Source organism: Nothoprocta perdicaria, unplaced genomic scaffold (assembly GCF_003342845.1).
Source record: "Nothoprocta perdicaria isolate Ctin4 unplaced genomic scaffold, notPer1 scaffold_262, whole genome shotgun sequence".
Taxonomy (NCBI): Eukaryota; Metazoa; Chordata; class Aves; order Tinamiformes; family Tinamidae; genus Nothoprocta; species Nothoprocta perdicaria.
In genome coordinates this window covers 559,213-575,952 of record NW_020455491.1, presented here as the reverse complement: position 1 = coordinate 575,952, position 16,740 = coordinate 559,213, and positions in this window count along the sequence as shown.

Genomic DNA, 16,740 nt, shown 5'->3' with positions numbered 1-16,740 from the left:
AATGTTATTAATGTGTCTGCAATCAGTACTTTTAAGGAAATTACATAAACCAGATTCCTAAATTGATTTTTAAGTGCAGTTTCTGCTCGGTAGTCTCTTTTAAACCTACATTAAGACCAGTGCACATAAAGTTTTGCAAAACAATCCTGTTTTTATCCAAATAAGTAATACCTGAGTGTATCGCATCATGAGAATGAACCACAGGGAGTATCTTCTGCAGAACATTGCAGCAGTCATTCACAGAAGATGTGGTTTTGGACTACTTGTTAAGGTGCATTTTGCGCGTGGGTTCAAAGAGACCAGAACGCTCTGTTAGCTTCATTCACTTGCTGTATATTTGTTGCATCTCCCTTTTTCCCCCTCTTTTTCATTGAATGCCCTTTGTGCATGTCAGTTTTATTCCTGAAATACGCACTTTTCCAAAAGAGGCAGGGAAACGGGCAGAAATGTTTGAACCAAATAAAAATCCATGATTAATATCATCCTGTGACTTGTGTGCCTTTGTTTTTTAACTCTGACAGTGGTAATAGAGGAAAGAGGAAGATATCATGGACTTTATAATGAACAAAAAAGCCTTGGGCAACTCTTTCACACAAGATTTGATTCCAAAATACATCTTCATATGTACAAGTAGCAGAGGGCTTGACTCACGGGCTTCAGCAATCCATGACTTCATTATCTGCGGAGGAAAACAGGAGCTGTTTTGCATGAGTCAGATGAAAATATGGTTAGTTATTAGGACCATCAGGTAGTTTGTTTCTCCTAAAAACAAAATTGTCAGCAGAAAGAAAGATTTGCGATTACGAGTTAAGTTAGCGTTTCTGTAGAAACAAATGCATTTTATTCCTTTAGGTCAGCGAACCTGCGAAGTAAAAGATGCTTTGGGATTCGTGGCAGATCTGCATTGTGTTTTTTGTACTGGTGATAATGAAGCAAAAGGTGACCAGACAGAAAGAATTTTAATTTCTGTTCCTTTATGCTTCATTCCACTCAATCCTCAAGTCTGGACTAACARCTCAGGACTTTTTTGCACCCCGTCCTTTGTGAAGCCTTTGGACGCTGGTGTCAGAGATGACAAGACCTTTGCAGCTGCATTGGGTGCTGTTGGGATTAGGTCACAGGCCTGGACCCACTCGGGTTTCCATCCATTGCCATAGCTGCAGAGCTGGAATTTTGCAAGGGATAACTGGGGAAGCAGGTAGCAGTGCAGGACGACAGACAGAGAGATCTTCATTTACATCTTGGAATTGTCAGATAYGGCACGTTTTCCACAAGCGGCTGTGAAAAGTGTGATGCAAAATATAAAGCTGTCCCACTGTGCTAATAATAAACTGGCTACCGTAATACTTATGAAAATGTCCCTTCTGTGATGGTTTTGGGTGTTGCTGCCTGCTGTAACACTCACCTCAAGTTGCCCCTGCTGTTTCTGTGGTTCTCATCGCTCCCGCTGCACTGCAATGCTCCTTTCTCCAGGTTGTAGCTTTTTCCCCCAAAACAGTTGCAAAGCAATAAAGTTAATCAAAAAAATGTACTATGCCATCCTCCTGCCTTCTTCCCAAATAAAATGATATTTGCTTGTTTTGCAGATACTCAGGAGTCTGTTCAGCATTGCAGCAAGCTAAGGAAGTATTATTCAGTGTCTGTACAACAGAGAAAATGAAGAGTAAAGGCCAGAGTTTAAAAAAAAAGCATTTGAAGAGACCAGCTTTTAAAAACCAGCATAAAGCTGTTCACTGAAGATGCCGCAGATCCAAGCCAGGAATTAAATCCAACTCTTCGCTAAGTACTAGTGCAGCTCAGTCCCTGCAAAACCAGGACTCCGTAAACCTGTGTTTTCTTTTGTGACTCTATTTTAGGATTTTCGGCAGCGTGTTTGACCGTGATGTGAGAGCAGAGGAGCTCGTACAAACACGAGCCGTGGGCACTGCGCACCCACCCACACGGTGCAGAAGTGGCTCTATTTATTAATACTGCCTCCAGTATTAATAAAATACCCTGAATTGTGCTTCGTTGGTCAGGTCAGCCTGTATAGCTTTCACTTGAGCATTAAGCCCATTTTCAGAATGAATGGGCTTAGAGATGTTTTAGGAGGCCAGTTCTCTGCCCAGCTCTTCCTCCACCAAAGTCCATCTCAACAACCCTGCAGCAACTTCTTGTGACCATGTTCTTTATCTTGCATCCCTCTTTACCACCACCCACCACTTAATGCACTGGATGCCACTTCTTTCAGAGCCTGCAAACACCTTGAACGCTGGGTCTCATTAGGTTTCCAAAGACGCATCACTGCACGCCTGCCAGTAAAACTTCTCAGCTCCACGGGAAGGTCTTTGTGTTTGAAATGCTCCATTAGAAAGTTTTGGAGAACATCTGTTGTCACTCCATCAGGAGCTGTTTCCTTTGTTCCTCAGGAGTATATCCAGTTATATTTGCTTACGCAGCTATGTCTATCCAGTCTTCTCGCATCTCTTTGCAGTGTTTTTTCCTGCATTTTTGGATTCATTAGGTGTTCAGTCCATTGCTGCATTGAGGGCTGTTCCTGTTGCTTGCGCTGCAGTTTTCAAACCTGTTTCCTCCAGAAAACCACGCTGAAAACAGTAAAGTTGGGTGCTTAAACACCAACCAGGGCAATGCCAAAGGCAAGAGTTTGCAAGCCGCTGTGCATTTCCTTGGACTGTTGCTAATCTGTGCTTGCCTATTAATTCACTAATACATCATGCAGTCTTTCAAACTCGGTGTAGTCTCATCTCCAACTGCTTTGCCATTTTCATTATTATAAATGGTCTCTATATAGCTTCTTTTTAAAAAACGGATCATTTTAATTCGTTTAAATCAGACTTTTAAGCAGCTGTTATGTTCTGGGCACGCACTTTCTCAACCCGAGTCTGCCAACAGAAATTCAAGGAAATTGTCCGTCTGCCTCTGCTGCAATTCCTGCCCAGAGTTGGGCAGGAAGAAGGGCTTTAGGCTTGTGCCTAAGAGCTTTGCTAGACTGAAACTTCATCAAGACTCTTCCTGCTTTCCCCTCAGCCCTCTGCGTTACTCACAGAGCCTTTCTCATCTCCATGAATTATAAAAGAAAAATTGTATTCCCTATGGAAATCTGAGCATCCAAAGTGCTCMTAACATGTAATATTCCTTCCAGTTCTACAGCATCCTGTGTGTGGCAGCTTTTTTCCCTTCTTAAAATTGCTTTTCTTTGGCTTTTGCTCATGTATCAGCTCTATCAGCGACTTGTGGACCTTCTTCTGCATGTCCTTAAGCTCTGCAGGAAGAGTTAGACTTAAGAGCTGGCCCAAATAATCTGTAACAGGAGATGAGGGAACTTGTTCTCAGTGCACGAAGGAAAGACCCGCCGGGGCGGAAAAGCCGTCTGCTGGGGAAGCGGCAAGCCCTGGTTTCCGCAGAGGGAACATCCCAACTTCCAGCCGCGCTTCCCTTTGCCTCCCGCTTCCTGAAGGTGGAGCCAAACCCCCTGTCACGTCTCCCATCTCCGCAGGTTGCTCCTCGCGCACAGCGGCCTTGGCCCTCCTGCCTTTCCCCTGCAGAAGGAGCCAACTGGAGAGCGGACAAGGCGAGGGCTCCCGCCGGGATGCGCTTGGCACCTCGGCGCCTGCCTGGCCCCCGGGCTTGGGCGAAGAAATACAGAGGAGACGGGATGGGAAACCCGGGGCAGCCGAAACGCACTCRGTGCTGTGTGCGAGGGAGCCCTGGCTCCGCAAAACCCTGCGAACAAAGCAGCTCGACCCCCTTGCTGCGCGTGCCACATCCTGCTCTCCGCTTCCCGCGGGATTCACGGCTGGAGCTCCTCGCGGCTGCCCCGGGAGCTCTCGCTACAGGTGCGAGCGGCCGCGCGCGGCGCCGCGCTGCTCTGGCCTCTGCAGATGCGCGTGACGCAGCACAATTCTGATCGGGATGCAAGCGGTAAAGATCAGTTTCCATTACGGTAATTACTATATAAATCCTCCTTTAGGAGGCTCAGAGCAGGCCTGTTTAACCTTGGCTTGAGCCGAGACTTGACGCAAGTTTGGTGAGTTGAACACTGAAGGCTTTCACCTTTTTTTCCCCCTTTTCCCTGCATCCGTAACTCCGCCTAGAGCGGGATGGACGGGAGCAGGGATGCGGCGGAGTGGCCGCAAGCAGCCAGGATACCTGTCCCCCTGTCCCCAGCCAAGAGCAGCGCTGAATGAGAGCCACATTTTCTACTCCTTCCCACCTGAAGCGCCCCCGTTTCTGGGCTAGGAAGCYGTGGCCGGTGGCAGGGCAGGGGCGCGAGGCGGCCGCGCGTCCCCCCGCTGCTCCCGTTGCTCCCAATGCGCTGGATCCGCAGACCCGGGGCTCGGCCCGCGGGTCCGGCCGGGCCCGGCGCTCAGGACGAGCAGCTCGGGGCTCTGCGGCTTGCGGAGAGGTGCCCCCCTGCAAACGAGCCCGTGCGTCGCCCTCGTCTCCCGCCGCGCGGGTTTTGCAGCAGCGTAGCAGGGAAGCAACCACTGACACATCCCATTTCCCTTGCACAGGGTCAACCTCAGGGAAGCAACCACTGACACATCCCATTTCCCTTGCACAGGGTCAACCTCAGGGAAGCAACCGCTGATACATCCCATTTCCCTTGCACACGGTCAACCTCAACCCCAGCGTCACGCTGCCGTGGAGGAGAACGCGTGGAGGAGCCCATCAGCGGCGGGGAGGTGGCCGGATCCCCCGCTGAGCTGCACCGGCCACCCCGGAGCCGGGAAACAGGGGGATTTTTAGGGCTTTCCTTCCACGGTCCCATTGATTATAACCCTGTTAAGAGGATGATGCCCGCGACTTTTAAGTTACCTTATTAACCAAGTGTAAGCGATGGATGTGTCATGCTCGCAAACATAATTGCTGCTGTGTCTAATACAGTATGAAAGTACAGTAGAGRGAATTTAAAAGGTTGTGGTAATCTAAGAACGTCGAAAGGGGAACGTGTGCCCGGGAGGGCAGGGGGGCTGGGGAGAAAACCGGCTCGCTTGACATTCGCTGTCTTCCTCCCCTCTCCCTCGCTAAAGCAGGAACGGAATCGGAACAAAAAAATGTTTGTTTTACAGCTGTACCAAGTTACGGCGTGGACGCGCGCTCCCCCTCCTCTCCCGCTCGCATCAAGCACATCCTGTACTTTTGGCAACATGTTGACTGGATATTTAAAAGCTGTGAACTGTTCTGAAAGTTTCACATACTGGGTTATGGGCCATGTGTGTTTGATCAAAATTCAATTACTGCACTGTACCATGCTTGGAAACCTATCATCCCAAGTTATGAAGTATGACGAAATAGGCTAATCTAATTGGTTCAGTATGGGAGCAGTATCAACCAAGCTTGTTATGATAAATAGCTTCCTGTGTTAAAGGTTCTCTAGAGCTTAAGTATCTTGGCTCACCTCCCTCCACAAAATAAGAATAGTGTTCCCTGGGAACAGTTACATCACTGTCCCTCCTCTACATCCACAATTAAAGATTTCTGGCTTGTTTTTTTTTTTCATCTCGCTGTTCCTCGAATGGAAAAGCGGCGCCGTCCCCCCGCTTCCATCCCCGTCCTCCTTCCTTGAGCTGCCTTGTCTTGTGCGGGCCGCGAGTGTCCCTGCTCCTTTCCGTGGTGGGGAACGCGCCTGGCGGGGACGCCGGGGCCCGCGGGCCGGGCTCGGCGCTCACGGCTGGTCGTGCWCGCCGGGAATATCCATCCGATGCCGAGTTAAGCACCGAAGCACCTCAGCCTTTTACACACCAAATAAAGCAGCTTCTGGGCAGTGCATTTCATACCTACGGATTTGCTATTATTGTCTCCAAATTTCAGTGCTAAGAGCAAATCCAGCGTGTGAGTGCTGGATTACAAGTAGGGCTGGACTATGTTCTCAGCCTGGATTTGCAGTCTCTAAATCGGTCGCTAAGACATGAGCTGTCTCCCTTGGGATGATACCGGCTTCACGATGTTATCTGGTCCATCTCGGGCAGGAACTGCTTATCTCGGATTTTGATGCCATGGAAATAGTGTCAAGGGRAAAACAGGGAAAAGTGTCTCGTTACACTCGGGGTCCTTATTTTTTGTTACCTCTCTTGAATCACAGCCCTACATGTGTCCGCTAACTCAGACCTCTCCTCCACGCCAAACAATTGTCTGATGACCATTTTATGAAGCATAATATGGGCCTGATCTTGCAAGTGCCTTTAACCTCGGTGAAATTTCTCCCAAGAATAAAGTTATTCACATGCCTAAGTGTTGAYAGAATCGGTCGTTATGTTAGTGAGTCTTTGCATTAGCCCCAAGGCTCCTTAATACCTGGATTATGGCTGTATGGTGATTAATGCCTATTTACTATATCTGTTATCCCACTGCAGTTTGCTCTTCAGCCTTGATTAAGCCCTTTGCTTTACCATTTAAAATGTCCTGCTTAACCTTCTGCTTACAAATGTACATAGTGCTGAAGTCTGCATTTTTAACTAGAACAAGTTCTACCATAAATAATAGCATTTAATTTTAAAGTGCAACAGCTACAGTCACTTGATCAAGTGGCAAAGAACAGCAAGAGCGAACCGGGRAACACTCGAGTTTTTCCCTGTTTTTCCCAGCACGGATCTATGTCCACGTAAGAGAAAATCTACACATTCCTTTTTCTGAAWAGCCCTTTCCGCAATTCTTTATGTGTTTGTAAAAAAATATATTATCAAAAGAGCCTAAGCATTGACTCTGGGTGAGATTTCCCCAAATATCTTTTGAAGGAGATAAACTGGATTAATCTCCCTTTATAAAGTTCCCACAAGAAAGCTCACAGACACAGTAGCTTTACCTTCAGAAATAGAATGTGACTGTAGGCACTTATGCTAATCTCCTTTTTGGCAAATCAGCTTTTTTTTGTATTGAATCTTGCTTGATTGAATAGCGCTGGAGCTGCCAGAGTAAATGCTATTATCAATGTACAGTAATTAAGGAAATAGTCCTTGTCACTCCAGCAGTGTCCAGGCGATGCCTCCTGTAATGAAGTTAAATGATAGAGAAGCCTCCTCCAGGTGTGGATGCGGGGATGTGCTGGGCGCTGCCGCATGGGATCGGCTCCGATGGGGACAGCCCGGAGCGCCGGCGGGTTCCTGCTCCATGTCCACGTAGCTGCTGAGACCCAGAGTTKTTTAATTTGTGCTGGAATTCCCTGACTCAGGGCGCTTGAGCATCTCCCATTTCCCTTAAGAAACACRTGTGAGAAGGGGAGACCTTCCCACCACGCAGAAGCTTCCAAGCCCCTTCCCGCTGGGCACTAACGACAGACCTAGCGTTGGAATCAGCGGAGTTGGGCTCTGCCTGATCCGTCTGCGGAGAGAATTCCAGTGAAAAAAGCGCTCGCCRTTCCCGCCATCCCCTTCCCTGTCCGCCCTTCCGAGCCCGGGAGCTGCCCCGCGTAGAAGGACAGAAACCTGGGCAGATCCGTGCGGAAGCTGCGTTGCACCCAGAGATGTGAGACGTGCAGTCGGGGAGCTCTCGGCGGGCAGAAATGCCCCAAAGGGGCAGATGCTCCGAGGGGCACGTCCGGAGGTGCCCGTGCCGAGCCCGGCATCGGAGAGCGGAGATCCTCTGCCCACCGAGGACTGTTGCTTAATGGGCAATAAATCGCCCAGGGAGGTGTTTAATCACCACATTTGCTTCTCACGCAAAAATCCAGGCATGTCCCAAGAACCGGCCCGGGCACCGAGTGCTCAGAGCGGTGCTAAGGAGCAGGGAAGAAGTGCAGGGTGAGGCTGCTGGATTTCATCCCGGCGCTCCYAGAGCCACACGAGGCTCCCGGCTGCTGCCGCCGCTGCTCCCCAGCCCCAGCCCTGCGCGGAGCCATTTCCCTATTCCACAAATCTGGCAGTTTTGCCCGGGCGTTTCATTACGGGGGATTTTAACATTCGCGGCGACGCTGCGTTTTCACGCGTCGCCGTTGCGAGGGTTGGGCCTCGTAACCTTTCCATTAAATCCTGACACAACGAAGTGTCTTCCAAATAAAATAATTCAGGGGGATCGATGCAGTGAACTTGCGGGTGCCCATTTTCAATTATTCTTCAAGATGGGAGCGCTTGGCGCATATTGAGCGCGAGGGCTGGGCGAGCGGCAGGCAGGGGAGCTGCGGCTCGGGAATGGGCTTAAAACTCCCAGAAACGGCTCGTTCTCAGAACCGCTCGGCAGGGAGCGAGCCGCTTTCTCGCAAACTTGGCCCCGCTGGACCCGGGCCTCTGCTCGGCTGCGTGTGACACATTCGTGCTCTATATGTTGTCCCAGGGGATTTGTTTTTTAACTACCCGCAGGTCGACCTTCAGAAGCGTCTGTTTGAGCAGGAGTGCTCTGGTCAGAATTCAAAAAATTATAGCGCAGGCAGCGGGATTTTTAATTGAGGCATGCCAAATACCAAAGGCAGATGCTTTTTCATTCTGTAGCTCCTGGAGACGCGGTCTACTTTGCTGTTTCAAGGACAAAGGAAACACTTATCCAATTAGATGAGGCATGAGATTGTGACATACGGGCTCTTTCCCTGAAAAAAAAAAAAAGTTGGAAAAAAATATTTGACCCTAAGTCAGTAAGTGCTATTAAAATAATGAATGCCCCATAAATCCCACCCTATATCCTGCTCGTGGTGAGCGCGGTGGCCGGGAGGGCTGCACCCAGGATAAAGACCCGCGCAAGCGGCTCRTCCAAATCACGTCTTAAGGGCCTAACTTTTAAAACAGGGTATACAAGAGCCTAAGCCAATTAAACTGCAAGGCAGCCTCCTGCTCCYGGTGCCGCGCTGACGTCTCTATCAGGCCGGCTTAGATGATATCGGGCACGACCGGCCTGCCAGGCCCGCCGAGGCCCCTCCGCGCGGCTCCCGCTCCGCTCGCGGCGTCGGTTGGAGCCGTCGCCGTCGCGCTCGCGGTGACGTGTTCAGACCTCCGGCCACCCCCGGCTTTCCAGGTCGGAATGTCCCGTATCCCAGTCCTGGGACAGTGTGGAGCTGGGAGGTACCTGTTTTATCCATTGGATGTCCCAGAGCGTGGCCTGAGGGCTCCAGTCCACCCCAGGAGCCGGATTCGGCCTCCCGGCACCTGCAGATCCGCTTTGTCCATCCCGCCCTGTTGCASATCAGAGTGTCCTGGCGGCTGCTCCGCTCCCGCCGCCAAAGCCCGGGATGTGGGAGCTGACTCGGCCTCATCCCGTCGCGGCGGCACCGCTGCGTCAAGCRAGAGCAGGAGCCAAACGTCCCTGCTGGACGATGTTCCTGGTGATTTCCAGAACCGCGTGGTCAGGTTTGCAGCTCTGGCGGCAGCCGATCCGCAGCGCGGCGCTCCCCGCGTGCGCTGCCCCCGTAAGCTCTCAGCACCCTGTAGTTCAGGTCTGAGCCGTCCTCACCTTTTCTCTTCTGCCTTCCTCCCAATTAAACCTTTAACTTGCAAATTAGCCATTTCCTACATTAAAATATATATTATTTATATATACACACACACACATATATACACTTACATATATATGTATATGTAAAATGCACCTTCCATAGATCTTGCATACACACAACAATGCCTATATACCACACAGCTGTATTATTGGATGTGTATTGCAATACATATGGCAGGTGCCTTATTGACCTGATGGTCCCTGAGGGCCTCGGCAGAGCCGGATCCGTCCTGTTCCCTGCACCGGGATGGGGAGCAGCAGCGAGTCCTGCTGAGGGACGACGGGAAGGACGCTCATTTTCAGGAAATGCTGCTTTATTGGGCACGTCACCAAACTCTTGGAAGCAGAAGATTCAATTCCGTATCCTGGGAAGTCGCTGCAGTGCTGCCAGATCCTACGGGATGCTGCTGAAACCGCCCTCCTCCTGCGTGGCCGCCGATCRGCAGGGAAGAGCAGCCTCCGGATGGGGCTGCCCGTGTAGGAACCACTGGTGGGAAAGGTTGGGAGGGGAGAAGGTTGGGAAAACCCCAAGGTTTTCCCAAGGAAAGGGAACCCAATCCCAAAGGAAAGGCGGGAAGGTCGAAGCGCCGACTTTGCGCCGCCCAGGGCTCGTGTCGTCCGCTCCCATTTTCCCCTAAATCAACTAGGGGATTAATCCCCCGCAGAAATGCTGTTCCCGTTGCACAAACAATATTCAAAGGGTATAATAGGGACATCTTTTATAAATAACTTCCCACAATTTCTGCGGGAAAAGAGAGAAAGGAGCGTGGGGGGCTATAACTAATGGAAATGCCAGGTGCCAGCTAACCAGGAAAACTCYGGTGCCGTAAATCTGCCCCCGCTCCGCCCGCAGGATGGATGTGGGCACCGAGCTTAAATATTTGACTACCACTAATCCGGGTACCTCTCCTGCACCGCGGCCTCTGCTGCGTCTACACCTAAATGCAACATTTAGCCGCATTTCATGGAAAACTTGGGCACGTTTCGCCCAACGGCAGGAYGCACCATGTTGGAAAATCTTCAGATCATTTCGATTTTGAGGTGATTGCACTTATTGAGAGCAGAGGAATCACAGAAATCATGGACTTCACCAAAAAYGTAGCCTGTTTGTCACTGACGGGGGTTGGCAATGGTGAGCGGTGGAGCCTGGCGCCGACCCGGCCCCTCGGGGCACTTTGGGGCCATTTCCACCCATCCCAGKCCCGGGCCTGAGACACTCGCGTTTTTCTTGCAGCAAAGGCGGGAAAAACGTGTGGGCAGCCGAATGCCAAGAGACACAGTCAGCCACGGCAAAACACGGCGCCGAATTGCAGAATTTCTGTCAGGTAATGATGAAAAAAGGGGAGGTGTGGGGGAAATTAGACCCCATATAACGAAGCATTTGGCGGCATCTCTTTCCTCGCAACAGATTGGGAAAGGCAGCGCGTGTGCGGCACGAATCACCTCTACAGGACCATTTTCCAGTCTCTTGGCAGCCTGGGGCAGGGAAGTGGCAGTCGCTTCTCCAGGGATTAATATTTCCGTGTCAGAGAGGAGGATTGGGGACCCCATGGTTGGAGCGTGTCCCACGGGAGCGGCGCTGGTYGCGTCCTGCCGGCTCCATCCCACTGCCCATCCTGCTGGCTCCATCCCGCCACCCATCCCACCGGCTCCATCCCGCTGGCTCCATCTCACCACCCATCCCACCACCTCCCCGCGCTCCCCACGGCCCCCGCCGCATTCCCACTTTGGGAAGAGCTCCAGCCCCTGCGCGCGGAGGGACGAGCAGCCCGGACGGGCTGCGGGGTCTTCCCAYGGAAACAGGGAAAATGCCAATTCCTGCAAGGATCTCCAACAAAAAACCGCCGTGCCACGTGAGGGAAAACTTGCAAAAAGAGGAAAAAGGGCCCGGATTGCGGGGCAGGGCGGCAGCGCGGCCGCCCCAGGCCCGGCTCACAGTAAATGACAACACGGCTCGTTAGCATTAGCAATTTTTTATTTTCCTTTTCTGTTGCATAGGAAATGCAGTACTTGCTTCCAGTAATTGTATTGTAATGTGAGAAGGTGGTAGCACTAATGGTTGAATACAAGAGTTAAACTAATCCACACCAGCTCAAAAAACCTGCGGAGATTTAGTCGGATAAGGATGGATGCCCACAGTGATCCGCAACCAATTACAAGTATTTTTTGTTTTATTTTTTTTTGTTTGTTTTGTTTTTTTTTTTAAGTTTTTTTTAAAGTTTTTTTTTTTTCGCTTTTATTTTTTTCACAGAACACAGTAAAACTAAAATGGTAACTATGAGAGTCAATACAAGGATACTAGAGGCACGAGGGGCCGGACTCATAAAAAGAGGAGCGCGAAGGCCGCGGTGGGGCACGGCCGGGGGGGCACGCGGCGCCGCGATCCCGGCGTTCCCGGAGCGCCGCTCCGGACTTCCCGCGGCCCTCTCCCGACCACGCTCCATCTACACACGATCCGCTTGTTCATCGCTGTTTTTCACGTTTATTTTCCCCCCCCTCCATATTAATTTGCAGCTAAAAGGCGGCGGGAGCGGCGTGGGGGGCTCCCCGAGCGCGACTGCTTTCGTTTGCTGGAGCATAAAAGAGTAACTAAGTGGAAAAGAGTCCTCTCTTCTTAAAAAAAGCGCGTACAAAGTACAAAAGTTGGCGTCGTAGAGAAGAGCCGCCCGGCGGGCGCAGCCCCGGCCGCCGCCGCCGCCTCCTATGAATCGGGCCCGAAGTTTGTACAGAGTTTTGTCCGAAGGAAAAAAAATAAAAATAAAAATATTGCAACTGTGCATGAAACTAAACAACCACATGAGGTTTGGTTTTTTTTTTCTTTTTTTTTTTTTTTTTTTTTTTTTAAAGGGTTTTTTTTTTTTTCTTTTCTATGAGGAAGTCTGGTGTGAAGAAGGGTCAAGCATGGGTACCTGGTTGACCGCTGCCCGTTACCAAATCTCTYGGCACGTGAGCCCCCTCCCGGTCTCGTTTTTGTGGGTTTAAAGGGCTTAATGCCCCCCTCGATTTTGGACGTTGGGCTTAGGTGGTGTTCGGAGCGAGCGCTTAGGAGTTCTTAGGGTGGCTTTGCGGGACGAAAACCTCACCAGGCACGGCTTTCTGGTCTCAAAACACCATGTCCTGCCCTCTAGGAGAGAAAAAAAAAAAAAAAAAAAANAAAAAAAAAAAAAAAAAAAAGAAAAAAAAAAAGAAAAAAGAAAAAAAAAGAAAAAAGGAAAAAAAAAGGAAAAAAAAAACCCCAAAACACAAGTAATACTGAATTTAAGTAAATGTATACCTCCAAAATACTGAAAACACCCCAAATCAAGAAAAGACAGAATTTGCGTTCTCAGTGAAATATCTTTAAACCTATCTGACAAGAACCAAGTCAGAAAAAAAGACTAACATAACTTTGAGTAATATTCATACAGCTACTAAGCATTATGGAATAGCATGCATTAATATTGTACGGTTATTTTACATCACCTATATCAGAAGGTTCTGACAGACAGCGAAGGCTACCGGTGTAGAAAAAATCTTACTTCAGAAGAGCAATATAATACAGATTTCACAGGCACTACATTTTAATATATCAGGTATTATGCTGGTTTTCTTATAATTCTTTCTGTCCTAAAGCTGGCATTATAACAATGACCAAAAAGGCAAGGATCGAAGTAAACGGAAAAGTAGATACCAAAGTTGATATATTCTTTTCTTTTTTTTTTTTTCTTTTTCTTTTTCAGATAGATTAGTGCATAGTTTCCATGCAGATAAACACTGCTATGCATTTACATTGTTGGAAAGCAGAGTGAATTGAGCCCAAGTTGTCACATTTTTGTAAATCATTTTGCCAGCCTGTAATAGCACCATGTAATGGATTTGCATTAAACATTAAATTGATTTCAGAATTGGTGACACAGTATTCACTACAGTTAAGTGCTATGGAATAGCTTCAATGTTACCTGCTATATATCAAAGCAATTTTCATCCCACTGCTTTTTTATTGGAAAAAATAAAAGGAAAATGTACTCGATACTAATTAGACTATTGCGCAGCCTTGGACTTGATGATGGCATAGCTGGGTTTACTGTCAAACAGTAACACATGCATTGACTTCGAGACAAAATTGGCATTGTAAGCTTGATTTAATGAAAATCCTGCCTAGCAGGCAGGGGTAACTTCACCAGGCCTGCCTGCGACAGGCCTCGTGAGGTTTATTTTGCTATTTATTTATTGTTTAGGTGCCATTGAAGCTCTCCTTACATTGTCATGCCGGTTATGGTTTTAATTTTGTTCGATGGAGGCCTTCTACCAAAAAAAAAAAAAAAAAAAAAAAGAAAGAAAAAAAAAGATATTTCCAGAGACACAATGCAAAGTACAATATTAACTGACATTCTTAAAAAAAAAAAAAAAAAGAAATAAAAAAAGGAAATGAAATAAAATTCACCACAAGGAAAAAAAAACTGTTTTAGGCTATGCATCTGGATTTTTTTTTTTGTTTTTTTTTTTCGTATTTTCGTACAGTAAATATTTTATAACACTGTTACTACAAAGCTGCAAATATACGGAACCAAGAGAAGTAGAGAAAGAAAAGCAAAACGCTCGAGGGATTTTGCATATTCCTGTGGGCTGACTGAACACTGCGGAGGGGAGCGAACTTGGAGCCGCTCTCCCGCTCCGACCTGAGCGGGGCGGGAGAGCGGCCAGCAGGGACAGTGTGTGCCACGGCTGCCTCGCTTCAACCCCCTTCTGCTTTTATTATAGAGGGAGAAGAATAAATAGCGGCATTGCTGGGGTGTGCGGCATGACAAAAGCAAGTGCCCTAGTTCAGGAGTGGAGGGGGGATTTAAAAAAAAAATGGCAATCATGGGAATAAAAATAAATGAGAGAGAGAGAGGAATTAACTGATAAAAAGTTAATTCAGGCTAAGCAATTTTTTTTTTTTTTTTTAAGGTGTTTTGCAATTTGGGCGGCTGAACCCGGGTCCGAGGATTTTGTGCGTCTGGCAATTTCGGGAGAGAAAAGGACTGCGGGGAGGCCAAGAAATGAAAAAGAAAAAAAAAAAMCCCAAAAAATCTAAAAAAACTTTTATTTTTGAAAAAAAAAATCCTTTCCAAAACAGAGAGAAGTTGTTGGGGTGACGGGGAAGGGCCCCGCGCGCCCCTCGCGCTGCTCTGCAAGCCCTGCCGGGGACGCCCGCGACCGCCTGCCCCTGGGCTGGAGCCTTCCCAGCCTTTTCCTTCCTTTCCTCGCGCCATTCTGCTCCGAATTCCCTATCTTTAGCGTCATCCAACGTAATGTGACAAAATACCTCCAAAAATACAGCATACCTGTAATGTCCATTTACAATGGTGCTTCAGTAGCCTATACTTCTCAAGCATAGGAATATGCTATACCATTGAGAGAAGAAAAAGAACTGTGTTTAAATACATACAAAAAAAAAAAAAAACAAAAACAAAAAAAGGAAACGGGAAAGTTTTGAACTTAAATCCAGTTCCCAAAGGAAAAAAAAAAATAAAATAAAATAACCAAAACCAAAACCGAAAAGCAATTCTATGAACGCTGCCTTTATAACGAACAATCAGAAATTCCACTAAGCTAATTTGACAGAAATTTTTCCTCATTTAAACAACATTACAAAAGTCCTGCATTATAAAATAGGGTAGAATAAATCAGTGTAATCAATAAAACTATACAACATACAAATTACATATCTTCTGAGTGGGCAGTTTAATTCTCTCTCTTTGCAGCCATGACTACAACATGCTCACTAAAAACAACTAACTGCCCAAACTATTGCTTAGTTTGTTTTGTTTAAAAAAGGGTGCAATTTTATTGTATATACAACCAATTTACTGGTAATACCTTGTCTTATAGCAAGGCTCTGACAAAATGTTTGTCTAGGCTTTTTTTCCCTTCACTGTGAAGCACTGAAAGCTGCTATTTTTTTTTTTTAGTGCACATATGTCTTAATAAAGTAATGCCCAGCTAAGTGCTATAGGGAAGGCAAAGGATGCTGGCTAGAGGATGTGATACCATATACTAACAATCACACAATACAATAGAGCAAAATGACTACTCAACCACTTATCAGACACATATGAAAATCCAAAACATTTTATTTTTTCCTTAAATAGAGAATAACCAGTAAACAATTTTCAGAACTTGGAAGTTTAAAAACGTGCATATAAAAATGGGCATTATATACTTTTATTGAATGTGGATTGATTGCAGTCTGCTAATAAAAATGGGTGTGGGATCTGAAGAAAAAGGAAGTTTTTTTTGTTTTTTTTTTTTTTTTAAGGCTTGCTTGTGAAAGGAACAGTTGTAAAACAAAAATTGCTTGAAGCAGGGTTCAGCTTAGTGCTTCACAGTTTGACTGCTTCTCTAAGAAGAGCCCTTCCTGCATGTGCATTCAAAATCACAAAAGTACAAAGACAAACACCTAAAACACACTGCGTCAAGTGCAGCACCAACTTTGGTCAAATAAAAAAAAAAAAATTAAATCAAAAGAAAAATTAATAATCGCTAAGCTTTTCTACATGATATAAGCAGGTATTGCATATTTTCATATATCTGGGAAAGAAATAAAAACCCCCAAAAAATAAAACGAAACGGAACGAAACAAAAGGAAGACTCCAAATAAAATGTAAAATGCAGCAACATCCAAAAATACTGATAATCTAGCATCTACAGATCTCAGAATAGCACTGCCACTGACCATACAGGACAATAAACACTACTCCTATCTGCGGAACAACTAACATCCTACTTAATTCTAGATGTTGGAACTGACGATGGCTGACATAAAAGTCACATTTACAAAAAGTGTCTCCAAATGCTTGACTAGGGAAAAACCCCCTTTCAAATATAGGAACATGTGCAACAATTCCACAAATAATCGCTATCCAGGGCAAGGCACATTGATATGGAATTTTTTTTTTTTTCTTTTCATCGTTTCGTGCAAATTAAGAAAACAAAACAAAACATCGTTTCAGGGAAAAGATGAGGAGCAAAGTGTCTTCCCAAGAATTTCAGTTACTTGATTGTATAGGACAGTAGTAGAAACCCTTCTGAAGGGTCGAACAAACATAGTTTAAAGGCAAGTGCCTGGAATAGGGATTACAATATTGTGTCTTAATGCACTCTACTTTACCCTACATTAACTATATAAAAATTAGTTACTAACACTAGAACATGCAGAGACTTTCTCTGATTAGCTGGACTTGCCAACCAGAACGTATATATATGTATAGTATAGGAAACCTTCTTAAAGTTGCATGTGAAGCAAAGGGGTGCTCCGCTGTCTGATAGAAAAATCACTTGCACTCTTTTTTTTTTTTTTTT